Source organism: Mirounga angustirostris, unplaced genomic scaffold, assembly GCF_029215605.1.
Source record: "Mirounga angustirostris isolate CCGP_5_RB_7025 unplaced genomic scaffold, mMirAng1.0.hap1 SCAF_8, whole genome shotgun sequence".
In the NCBI taxonomy this organism is placed as follows: Eukaryota; Metazoa; Chordata; class Mammalia; order Carnivora; family Phocidae; genus Mirounga; species Mirounga angustirostris.
In genome coordinates this window covers 126,565,696-126,578,345 of record NW_026991716.1, presented here as the reverse complement: position 1 = coordinate 126,578,345, position 12,650 = coordinate 126,565,696, and positions in this window count along the sequence as shown.

Here is a 12,650-nt window from a genome sequence, read left to right as displayed (position 1 = left end):
TTCTCTCTCTCTCAAATAAAATCTTTAAAAAAAAAAAAATCTCGAAAACAATCTTATGGAAGGCTTCAGCTAGTAGAGACTCAGATAAATCCTAGGAATTGGTTGAAAAGTAACAGGTAGTTTTGAGCGGTTTTATTTTAAAGAACAAAGATAGGAAGCCTTGCCTGGCTTGCTGCGTTTTTAAAATCGAGGGATACCCTCCCCCATAATTAGAAACACCCGGAGCTGATATACTCGGGTAGCGTCCTTAAATAAACCAAAGAGGCTGTTCACTCTGCTATAATCTGACAGTCTTTGAAAAATCTTTTTCAGAGGTGGAGGCGTTTTAAAATTTAGACGTCAAGGTGGGAGTAAAACCTTAACTAAAATAGCTATTGAAAAAGCATGGATATGTCTTTAAACAAGTTTTATGGCCTACCAGCATATGGCTTTTATGTTCACCCATCTAGAGAGTCCTTTGAATATGTCTCCAGCTTGGGGAAAGAGGAAATCCTCTATTTATTGCCCTAAGTGCAGCATATTGTTCCAGACATATATATTACCATGGATTTTTCCAGGTTCCTTCTTCTCTGACTCTCCTAGGTTTCCCGACATTAGAAATAGAATTGTGGTGCTGAAAATCATAGGCGGCAAATGGTTTAAAGTTAAAAATGGTCACAGCTAAAAAGCAGGATAATGGCTTGAATCCAGTGGTTCTCAAACTTGAGTGTTAGAGAGTTTGTTGAAAAATAACTAGACCTACCCCCAGAGGGGTTCTGATCCCGCAGAATGGGGCGCAGGGGCGGGGGGGGGGGGGGGGAGAAATGGAGCCAGATAATTTGCATTCGGAACAAGTTCCCAGGTGATGCTGAGGCCTCAGGTCTAGGAACACAGTGATTTAGATCAGTGCTTGCTTCTCAAACTTAAAAGTTCATATGAACCATCTAGGATCTTATGAAAGCAGGTTCTGACTGCGTATATGTAGGGTGGGGCCTGGGATTCAGGATTTGAAGTAAGTTCCCAGGTGATGCGAATGGTGTTAGTGGACCACACTTTGGTTAGGAAGGGTTTAGATTAGAATTTAGTAGTTTCCGCATTTGCTCTGTATTTGGCTCACCTGAAGTTATGGACTGAATGTGATCCCCAAAACTAATATGTTGAAATCCTAACCCCCAATATGATGGGATTGGAAGATGGGCCAGAGGTGATTAGATCATGAATGTAGAGCTCTCACGAATGAGATTAGTGCCTTTTTACAAGAGACTTCTGAAAGCTCCCCTTCCACCCTGTGAGGACACAGCAAGAAAATAGAGGCCTGTAAACCAGGAAGTGGGACTCAACAGTTGAATTTGGACTTCTCAGATCCCAGAACCGTGAGAAATAAATGTTTGTTGTTTAAGCCACTCAGTCTAGGGTAATTTGTTATGGTAATTATTATAGTAATTTGTTCTATCAGCACAAACTAAGACATCTGGGGAGCTAGCTGTCTAACTTACCCAGACATTCTGTTTTAGTCTTCCAGAAGGAAAGCCCAGGAAGATATATTTAAAAACAAACACGCAAGCAAAAACCTAGGTGAGCATGACCCACACTTGACATACAGAACCACTGATTTAAATAATACCAAGTAGTATAAGTAAGCGCCGAGTAGTATGTGCCTTGTGCCGCGCCAACTGGAAAAGGCTGGGAGTTGGGTTGGGCGAATGCACAAGTCTTCAGAATCATGGGCTGATATTTCAGTGGGGAAGCAAGTATTTATCCATATATAAAATGAAGAGAAAATCATACAAATAATCTGAGATTTGTGACTGAATAAGTGACTCTAACATTTCCATTTGCTGCATACAGGAATGGCCTGCTTAGAAAATCCCCTTGTGATGCTCTCACACATTCATCACACCTTTCATCCTTGCTAAGCTCTCTACCTGGAATACATCCCAGACCATTACCTCACCCAAGGCTCTCCCGTGTAAACCTCTCCTCAGCATTCAAGTGCTAGATCAAGGCATTACCGGCCCTTTTCACCTCGAATTTCCCTGGCAGATTTACACATTCATTGATTTATTAGAAAGCTTATGATTGGGCGCCTGGGTGGCTCAGTTGGTTAAGCAACTGCCTTCGGCTCAGGTCATGATCCTGGAGTCCCGGGATCGAGTCCCACGTCGGGCTCCCTGCTCAGCAGGGAGTCTGCCTCTCTGACCCTCCCCCCTCTCATTCTCTCTCTCAAATAAATAAATAAAATCTTTAAAAAAAAAAAAAGAAAGCTTATGATTGTGCCAAGAAATGTTCTCGATACTCCAAATACAATGATGAGCGGTATAGACAAGATTCTTGCTCTCAAGGACTTTATTATATTGTAGTGGAAGCAAGGCAGAATATTAAAAAGCAATCAAATAAATGGGATAATTTCAGATAGATAAAGATTTTACGAAGAAAATTAAATGGGAAAATGCCATGTAGTGAACGATCATTGAATGAAGAATAAAAGCTACACTAATCAGCAGGCCTATCCTAAAGAAAATATTGAAAGTAGGTATCAAGTGTCATATGTGTCCCACATGAATAACCAATTGACCCAGAAGTATTTACCTCCTTGGTCTTAATTCAGGTGCTCATATGAGAATGGTCTGTTTTCACTCTCTTTTTCTTTCCAGTCTCTGTACTGGAAAGACTCTGTACGAGTCTCTGTACTCGTACCAATTCTTACCTGCCTTAACTACAGTAGCTTTCTATAAATCTTCTTTTTGGGCAAATCAAATCCTCTCATTGTGTAATTCTTCTTCAAGTTTGTTATAGCCATTTTTGTTCCTTTGCATTTCCATGTAAATCTTAGTATTAACATATCAGTTTTCAAAAATGTATCTGCTGGGATTTCTATTGGAATTGCATTGAATTCATAGATTAATCTGAGGAGAATTGAAAGCACTGAGTCTTCAAAAATATTGATGTGGTATATCTATCATTTATGTAGATCGTAATATCTTTCAATAATATGAAAAGATCTTGAATTGTTTGTAGTTGGTATATAAGAATAAAAATAAAATGATTTGTGTAGAATGAGTTTAGTTTCAATGACTATGATAATTCTAGAAGTTAATTTATAGAGTTGCATTTTTATGTATAGAAACATTGGGGTTTTTTTTTTTTTCTTACTTTCCGATCTCTATACATTTTATTCCTTTTTTTTTTTAAATCCTTTTTCCTATTTCGTTTCACTGGCTAGGACTTCCAAACATAATTTTGAATAAAAATGGAGATAGTAGGCAATCCAATTTTCAACATATCCCCATTAATGTATTTTAATGGCCTTTTTGTTTTAGAATAGTATTAGATTTACAGAGAACTTAAAAGATAGTACAGAGAGTTCCTATATACCTCACACCTAGTTTCCCTTGTTGCAAATATCTTATAGTAGTCATGGTACCTTTGTCACAATTAATGAGCCAATATTTATACAATTAATAAAGTCCCTGCTTTATTCAGATGTCCTAGTTTGACCTAATTCAGATGTCTGTCCTTTGACCTAAGGGCATTGACCTAATGCCCTCTTTCTATTCCAGGACCCCATCCAAGGTACCCTATCACATTTAACTAATATATCCCCTTAGGCTCCTTTTGGCTGTGACAATTTCTCAGACTTTCTTTTCTTTCTTTTTTTTATTTAATTTTTATTTATTTATTTATTTGACAGAGAGAGAGATAGTGAGAGCAGGAACACAAGCAGGGGGAGTGGGAGAGGGAGAAGCAGGCTTCCTGCCGAGCAAGGAGCCCTATGTGGGACTCGATCCCAGAACCCTGGGATCATGACCTGAGCCGAAGGCAGACGCTTAACGACTGAGCCACCCAGGCGCCCAATTTCTCAGACTTTCCACGTTGCTTATGGCCTTAACACTTTTGAGGAGTACTGGCTAGGTATTTTGCAGAATGTGCCTTAATTGGGCTGTCTGATGTATTCCTAGTGATTACAGTTACAGGTTTTGAGGAGGGAGACTACAGAGAGCACGTTCCACCCTCATATCACATCAAAGGCATATACTATCAATATGATTGATGTTCATCCTGAACACTTGGCCGAAGTAACCCTCGTCAGATTTCTCTACTGTAAAGCTCTTTGTTCCCCACCCCCATCCCTTTCCATATTGTTCTTTTTGGAATGAAATCATTGTGAACAGCCAGCCCTTGAGGAGTGGGGAGTGTGCACCACATCTCTGAGGATACAATCGCTACATAAATACTTTGGAATTCTTCCACATGGTAGATTTGTCTCTTTCCTCTCATTTATTTATTCTATCACTTCTTTATATCAGTTTATCTGGATTGATATTGGGATAATGCCAAACTTATAGAATGGGATAGGAAGTCTTCCCTCTGCTTCTATTTTCTGTAAAAGATTGTGAAGACTTGGTGTTATTTTTTCCTTAGACATTTAGTAGAATTCACCGTGAAATTATATGTCTATGCTCTATTTTTTGGAAGTTTATAAACTATTGATTCAATCTCTTTAATAGATAGATATTCAGGTTATCCAGTTCTCCCAGTGTGAGGGTTGATATAAGGAACTGGTCCATTTCATCCAAGTTATCAAATCTGTGTCCATAAAGTTGTTTATGACATTCCTTTCATGGGCTCTGTAGTGATAGTCATGACTCCTTTTTTTTGCATTTATCATATCAGTCATTTGCCTATTTTTTTCCTTGGTTAGCAAGACTCAATGTATGGATTTTGTTTGTTTTAAGAAAGTAGCTTTGGTTTTTTAAAATTTTTCTCCATTGACTTGTTTTCCACTATAATTTTTATTATTAATTTTTGTTTATTTTGGGCTTACTTTACCTAGTTTGCTAAAGTAGATTAGGTTTTAGATCTTTCTTCTTTTCAAACATGAATTTAATGCTATATTTTTACTTCTAAGTGTTCCTTTCACTGCTTTCCACAATTTGATAAATTGTAGTTTCTTTTATTTTGTTTACAATATTTGAAAATTTATCTTGATACTTCTTCTTTGACCCATGTATAATTAGGAATTATGTTAATTTCCAAATAGTTTGGGAATTTCCCAGCTATCTTTATGTTATTGGTTCCTAGTTTAATCCTATATAGTCTGAGGACATAACTGAATGATTTCTATCCAATATGGCAGCCACTGGCCACATGTAGCAGTTTCCATTTCAGTTAATTAAAATTAAAGTTTGAAAGGATTCCCTCAGTCACAGTAGATATATTTTAAGTGCTCAATAGCCACATGCATTCAGTGGCTACTTTATTGTTTTGAAACAGATTAAGAACATTTCTATCATTGCAGAAAGTTTTTCCCACTTTTATGGAGATAAAGTTAACATATAACATTGTGTAAGTTTAAGATGTACAATATGCTGAGTTGATAAACTTATATGTTGAAAAAGGATTACCACTGTAGCATTAATTAACATCTCCATCACATCTCATAATTACCATTTCTTTTTTGTGGTGAGAACATTTAAGATTTACTCTCTTAGCAACTTGCAAGTATATAATACAGTATTGTTAATTATAGTCATCATGCTGTACATTAGATCCCCAGAACTTCTTCATCTTATAGTTGGAAGTTTATACCCTTTAACCATTATCTCACCATCCCCCCTCACTAGCCCCTCGTAACTACCACCTACTATGTTTCTGAGAGTTTGGCTTTTTTAGATTTCACATAAAAATGATACCATGTAATATTTATCTTTTTCTGTCTGACTTATTTCACATAACATAATGCCCTCAAGATCCATCCATATTGTTTCAAATGGCATGATTTCCTTCTTTCTTGTGGCTGCATAATATTCTAGCATGAGTGTGTATGTGTGTGTGTGCGTATCATATTGTTTTCGCCCATTCATCCACTGATGGACACTTAGGTTGTTTCCACATCTTGGCTATTGTGGATAGTACTGCAATAAACATGGGAATGCAGACATTTCTTTGCTATCCTGTTTTCATTTCCTTTAGAAATATACACTGAAATGGAATTGCTGGATCATATGGTAGTTCTATTTCAGACAGCACTGTTATAGAACATGACAAAAGAGGATATCCTTATGATTTTAGGATAAGTTAGGATTTTTTAAACAGTCACAAAAAATAGTGATAATTATAAAGGAAGTTATGCTAAGTTAAACTACATAAACCTTTAAAAATTTTCCCTTAAATAAGCCAGTAAGGGAGCAAAAGATAAGCTAACAGAGTAGGGAAATCCATTTGTTAAACAATAAAAACAAAGTGCTCAAATGTGAAATATGTAAATAATTTATAAAATTCAGTAAGAAAATACATATGACAAAATAGAAGAATGGGAGAAAAAGAGTTGGATACTTCAGAGGATCCAAATAGCCAACAAACATATGCAAATGTGATCAGCCTCATTAGTCATCAGGGAAATGATCATTTAAACCACAAATCAATATCTTTCACACCTCCTAGACTGGCTAAAATTAAAAAGTGTTGACAATACCAATTGTTGGCAAAGGCAGAGGACACAGGGCTCACATGCATTGCAGTTGAGAGTGTAAACTTGTACAACCATTTGGAGAACTTTTATCCACCGAAGTTGAAGATAAACATTTCTACTCATAGGTATGTACTTGTGTGCACTGCAAAACATGCATTAAAAAGTTTTATAATAGCATCATATGTTAATCAACAACAGATTAGAGAAGTAAATTTTTTTAAAGATTTTATTTATTTGAGAGAGCACTTGCACGTGAGAGAGAGCACGAGTGGGGGCGGGGGGGGGCAGAGGGAGAGGGAGAAGCTGACTCCCCACTGAGCAAGGAGCCTGACACAGGGCTTGATCCCAGGACCTGGGGATCATGACCTGAGCCAATGGCAAGTGCTTACCGACTGAGCCACAGTGGTGCCCCTAGAGAAATAAATTTTTGTGTAGTAACACAATGAACTATGCAACAGTTACAATTATCAGCAATAGTTCTACTCTATAGCATGGACTAATCTCACAGATATGTTAAGGAAAACCAGACGCAGTGTAGTTCATGTGGTTTAGTTCCACTCCTATAAAATGGTAAGACTAATCAATAATATTACCTTTCAGGATAGTGTTTATTCTTTGGGGAAAGGAAAAGGTGGAGTACTTAGAAGGGACGTTCTAGGTTTTGGTGATGTTCAATTTTTTAAAATCTAGAATCCAAATCCTAAATGATGGTTATATTGGAAGTGTTTAGTGATAATTCATCAAATCCTACACTTTTGACTTTTGAACTTTCTCTTTGTAGGTTACACACTAATGAAGTTTATTAAAATCATTTTTAATGTGCTTTTTAAAAAGAAATATATATATGAATGACCAAATGGATATATGAAAAATTTCTAAATCAAGGAGTAATAGGGGCGCTTGGGTGGCTCAGTCATTGAGCGTCTGCCTTCAACTCAGGTCATGATCCCAGGGTCCTGGGATCGAGCCCGGCATCCGGCTCCCTGCTCTGCGGGAAGCCTGCTTCTCCCTCTCCCACTCCACCCTGCTTGTGTTCCCTCTCTTGCTGTCTCTCTCTGTCAAATAAATAAATAAATAAAATCTTTAAAAAAAAAAGAAGTAATAGCAGTGGGAAAAAATACAAATTAAAACAAGATAATATTTCATAATCATCACATTGGTCAAAAATATTGTAGTGTGACAAAATTAAATGCTGGTACTAATGTAAGAAATAATCGTTCTCATAACTGCTGATGAGAATGTAAACATCCTAGAATATTTGTAGCACATTTTGGCAATATTCAGTAAAGTTCTATGTGTAGGTACTTGATGAATTAAAAGGGTTATCCAAAGAAATAGACTTAGTAGGATGTGCATGTGTTATAGAGGCCAAGGGCAGGCTGCCCCAAAGTGGACCACTTTAGCATCAAGATTATTTTAAGTTAAAAAACAATCAAAGATATTCCTCCTGAAACCTTTCATTGCCTTTCTCTAATTTGGACTGAAAGCTTAGGTTGGCGGCACAGCTGTTCTGGAACTTTCCTTTGCCATTATTCTGAATTCTTCCTTCGCTTCTCATATGTTGGAGCTCTCATTGCGTTGATCTCTACACCTCACTTTACTGATGTTAATAACTTTCTGAAAAAAAGGTGTTTTGAACGTAAATAATTTTGAGTGCCTACATGCCTGAAAATACTATTACTTTACCCTCATATTTGATTTAATGTTTGAATCATTACATGACTCCAGATTAGAATCTTTACTTTCTCAATTTTAGTTTTTTAAAGGTTTTGTTTATTTATTTGAGAGAAAGCACAGGCAGGGGAGCGGGGAAGGGCAGAGGCAGAGGGAGAAGCAGGAGAAGCAGGCTCCCAACTGAGCAGGGAGCCTGATTGGCAGGGAGGGGACTTGATCCCAGGACCCTGGGGTGATAACCTGAGCTGAAGGCTTTCAGGACGTAACAACGTAAACAACTGAGCCACTCAAGTGCCCTAGCCTTCTCAATTTTAATTTCAAAGGCATTTGTTTACTGAATTCTTGCTGGGGCTCTGCAAGGTTTGGCTTGAGTCAGCTGGACTTGGCAGATCAGGGTTATCTGCTCCATGTATTTCTCATCTTCCTTGGAGATGTAAGCCTGGTTGCTAGTTAGAGAGTGTGGAAGTCTCAATGTTCAGCCTGCACGTGTTCACCCACTCACCTCTTTCCAGCATGGCACTTTGCCCTTCATTATACCATGCTGGGCATCCTCTTCAGTGTAATTCCTCCTGATAAGGAACCTTAGGTATTCTATAGGTATGTAAATGGTAACCTGCCCTACAAGACTGCAGAGAGGATCTCATCAAGTAATTGAACTTTGAAGCGACATTAAACTAACTTTAAACTGCTCAGAGTCTACCCTAGAACTCTATCATTGTCCTCAAAAGAATCTTTCTCTCCAGTTCCTAAATTTTTCCAGATCCGCCCTATGGATTACATTGTTTCACTTATGCACCTCTCTTACAAGTACCTAGGTCTCTGCATTCTCAGCTGTGTTATGTCAGATACCATGCTTTGTATGCTTTCCATTTTCAAAATATTTGTAGCTGTTTCTCATTCCCTGTTGTCTTCTTTCTCAGTCTATTTGATTTGGGGTTTTTTAAACTTTTAAAATTCATCTGTTGTCAAGTTACTGGACTTTTAGGAGTAAATGGAGATAAACAAATGCATTCAATATGCCTTGTTTAACCAGAATTCAAACCAAATCATGCCTTAGCCCTATTTAAAAATCATCAGTGGTTCCACACAAAATTCAATTTGCAGTCTAAAGTTTGTAAGATGACATTTGTTGCTTCTCAACATCATTTCTACTCATACTATCTCTTTGCTCTTTACTAAAATTCATCCTGTTTTCCTAAGATGCCATGTTCTCTTTTATCTTAGGGCATTTGTTCTGAATGCCCTTTCCTCTCCCTTCCTTTGTTTAGCTCCTCACAGCCTTCAGCTTTCAGCATAAACATCACCTGCTCTTTCCCCTTCCCCCAAGCTAGGATGGATGCCCATTATTTCCTCTGCAATGGTATCCTGTGTGATGCTAGTCACTTGGGCACTGCATTATAATGTAAGTTTACTACTGTATTTTACACTCCACATTATAAAGTCTAATCAGGAACTTGGTCTTCTTCACTATAAGAACATCAACATTCAGTATCTATGTACCAAGTACGCATTAAAAATTTGATGAATGAATATCGAATGAGCACTAGGCTCTAATCAAAAACCTGAGTTCATAACCCAGTTTCCTCCATTGACCAACTCTGTGATCTTTGAATAAGTAAAGGATGTGGTGAGGTCAGTTTCTGGCTCTGCCATTTCTTCTATGATCTCAGGAGATCATCACTTCTCCAATCTACATTTTCTCAGCTTTAAATGGAGTTCAAATACATGCGCTGTTGTCTGCACAAAGTGATACATAGATAATATTCATAAATATGCAGTTCATTTCATAAATGCATAAAATATGCTAAAAATCTATCATGCTTTAAAAAGCTATTGAATACCAATTACTGTGTTCCCTGGCACATTCTTTGCTGTGCATGTGTAAGTGGCTTTTCTGTTTGTCCTTCTGTTTAAGTTATCAGCCTCTCATTTAAGTGTTTATAGTGATATAATATAATACAATTAAGAGCAAAAGTACAAAGTGTCCCTGTTATTAACATAATTTTAAGTAATTATAAATTATAAAATATTTTTAAAGTACCAGACAATTAAATTTGGCAATATTTTTCCATAGGTTATATATTCCTATTTAACTATTATAATTTTAATTCCATGTTCATTTTTATATAATTTTCAACAGTTAATGTAGAACAGCTTGGAAAAATATAAATGAAATTCTAGCCAATTTGGACAATTCTCTTTATTGCCTTCTGTTTCTACATTGTGCAGGATAAGCTAATATTCATGAGATCAAATAGCCAAATACAATTATAACATCTCAGTTTGTAGATGATTGTATTTTGTGTTGTGGACTTGATGTGGAGGCCCCTCTATTATGTGGGGGCAGGATACACTTTTAACTATTTCTTCGCAGAGCTGATTGACACCATCTTCCAGAAAATGCACAGTAATCAATGTTATGACTGATTCCTCTATTGAATTGAAAATCCTCTTTAAATCCACCAAAGGCCATTTTAAAATAAATTTATCTGCTTTTTTATCTGCAATATGATTTTCATGTCTAAACTAATCATTATATGTTTATTTGATTGCCTGGAAATTGTAAAAGGAAATAAAAAAGATAGGACAAAGAACACTTAACAAAGTCGTCTTTTCTCAGAATCATTTGAGAACATCATTTGTGAAGATTTATTTATAAATCTTAATGTTTAAAAAAATTCAAATGTCTTAATGGGAATGCCTTCACGGTTTGATAGGGATTTTTTCGAAGAGAGGAGTTGAAAGGCACATCTCAACATAGATTATGTCATATTTTTAAATGGTTAAATTTATCTGTTTTGAATATATTTTGAAATGTTCAGTTGGTAAAGCATATAGCCCCCCTTAAAGAATATAACTGCTTGTCTAGTTAATGCATGTAACACTTCGGGGAAATTGTGTACGGATACTAGTTCACTAGTCACTGTAGGCAATGTATATCGACCTTATTTATACACATGCTCTGTGGCAAATACTATTTTAAGTCCTATACCTGTATTAACACCTTTAATGGAACAGCTATAATATGGGTACTTTTCCTATTCATAGTTTACAGATAAGGGAATGGGCCCCAGATGACACAGATATGAGGTCGTAGGTCCCAGACTCAATCCCACAAATCCGGTTCCAGAGTCCCCGCTCCTCCCCCTGCAGTGCTGCTGATCCCTGCACTCATCAGGTAGTAGCTTCAGGGGCAGAAGACTAGTCTCTGTTATTCAGGTAAAACAGTTTGTGAATTGGAACTGTTTGGCCGCAAGGGGGCAAGCTTTGCAAATTCAATCCTGCTGAACAGTGACAGAAAAAGTCCTGAATTCCTGACTAATTCACCTAGGAGTTCCCTCGTAGCAAAGACCATCAAGTCTCAGCAGTGGGTTGTGCAATGTATGTGGTTAGGGCCTTTTGAGTCAGTGAGAATATCAAGAGGGTTTCAAGATTTGCTACATACTGGGTGCCTGGGTGGCTCAGTTGGTTAAGCGACTGCCTTCAGCTCAGGTCATGATTCCGGAGTCCCTGGATCGAGTCCCTGGATCGAGTCCCTGGATCGAGTCCCTGGATCAAGTCCCGCATCGGGCTCCCTGCTCGGCAGGGAGTCTGCTTCTCCCTCTGACCCTCCCCCCTCTCATGTACTCTCTCTCTCATTCTCTCTCTCTCAAATAAATAAATAAAAAAAATCTTTAAAAAAAAAAAAGATTTGCTACATACTAATTAAATACGTGTTAGGGGTTGAAGGGTGATATATAACAAAAAGACTTTGTCAAAATTTCCAGACTTTGGCCCTTTGAAAACAAAACTGTGAGGCCAGAACCAGCATAGTTGTCATAATTGGATCGAAATACTCTGAAAAGCAAGATACTGGGTCAATAATTTCCTTTTCTTCTCTCCCACCAATTCTACATTAACAACTTCATTGAGGCCTGTTCCATTCCAGGAATTGTTCAAGTTGAATATAAAATGTCAGTGCAACCAATGTTGCCTTCACTTTCATCAGTGTGGTGGTCGAGTAAGTCTAAGTTAAACTTCATTAACAAAAAACCCTCAAACCTCGGTGGCTTAACCTAGAACACGTTTATTTTTTGCTCATGGAGAATCTGATGTGGATCTGGGCCAGGCCCTGGGCAACTGTCCACCCCATGATGCTTGGGATCCAGGCTACTCCCATATTGTGGTGTCGCTATATCAACTGCTGCTTCTGTAGTCACTAAACCAGGGCAAAAGAGGACTGAACAGTCTTGCCCCAGTATTAAATGCTTTGGCCCTGAAGTGACACACTTTACTTCTGTTTACAAGGCATTGGTGAGTACTAGTCATGAAAGCCTGTCTGTATATATGGGGGTTAGAAAAATATAAGTCTACCGTGTGCCCGGAAGGAGAGGACACCAGAAGTTTCTCCCATATGTAGATCACTGTTTCTAAAAGACTAGACAGACAGTAAGCAAACACATTTATATTGTGAGAGATAAGGAGTTATTCCAGTAGTTTAAGTGCATTCACGTGAGGGTTCCTATTGATGTATGAAAAGCTAAAA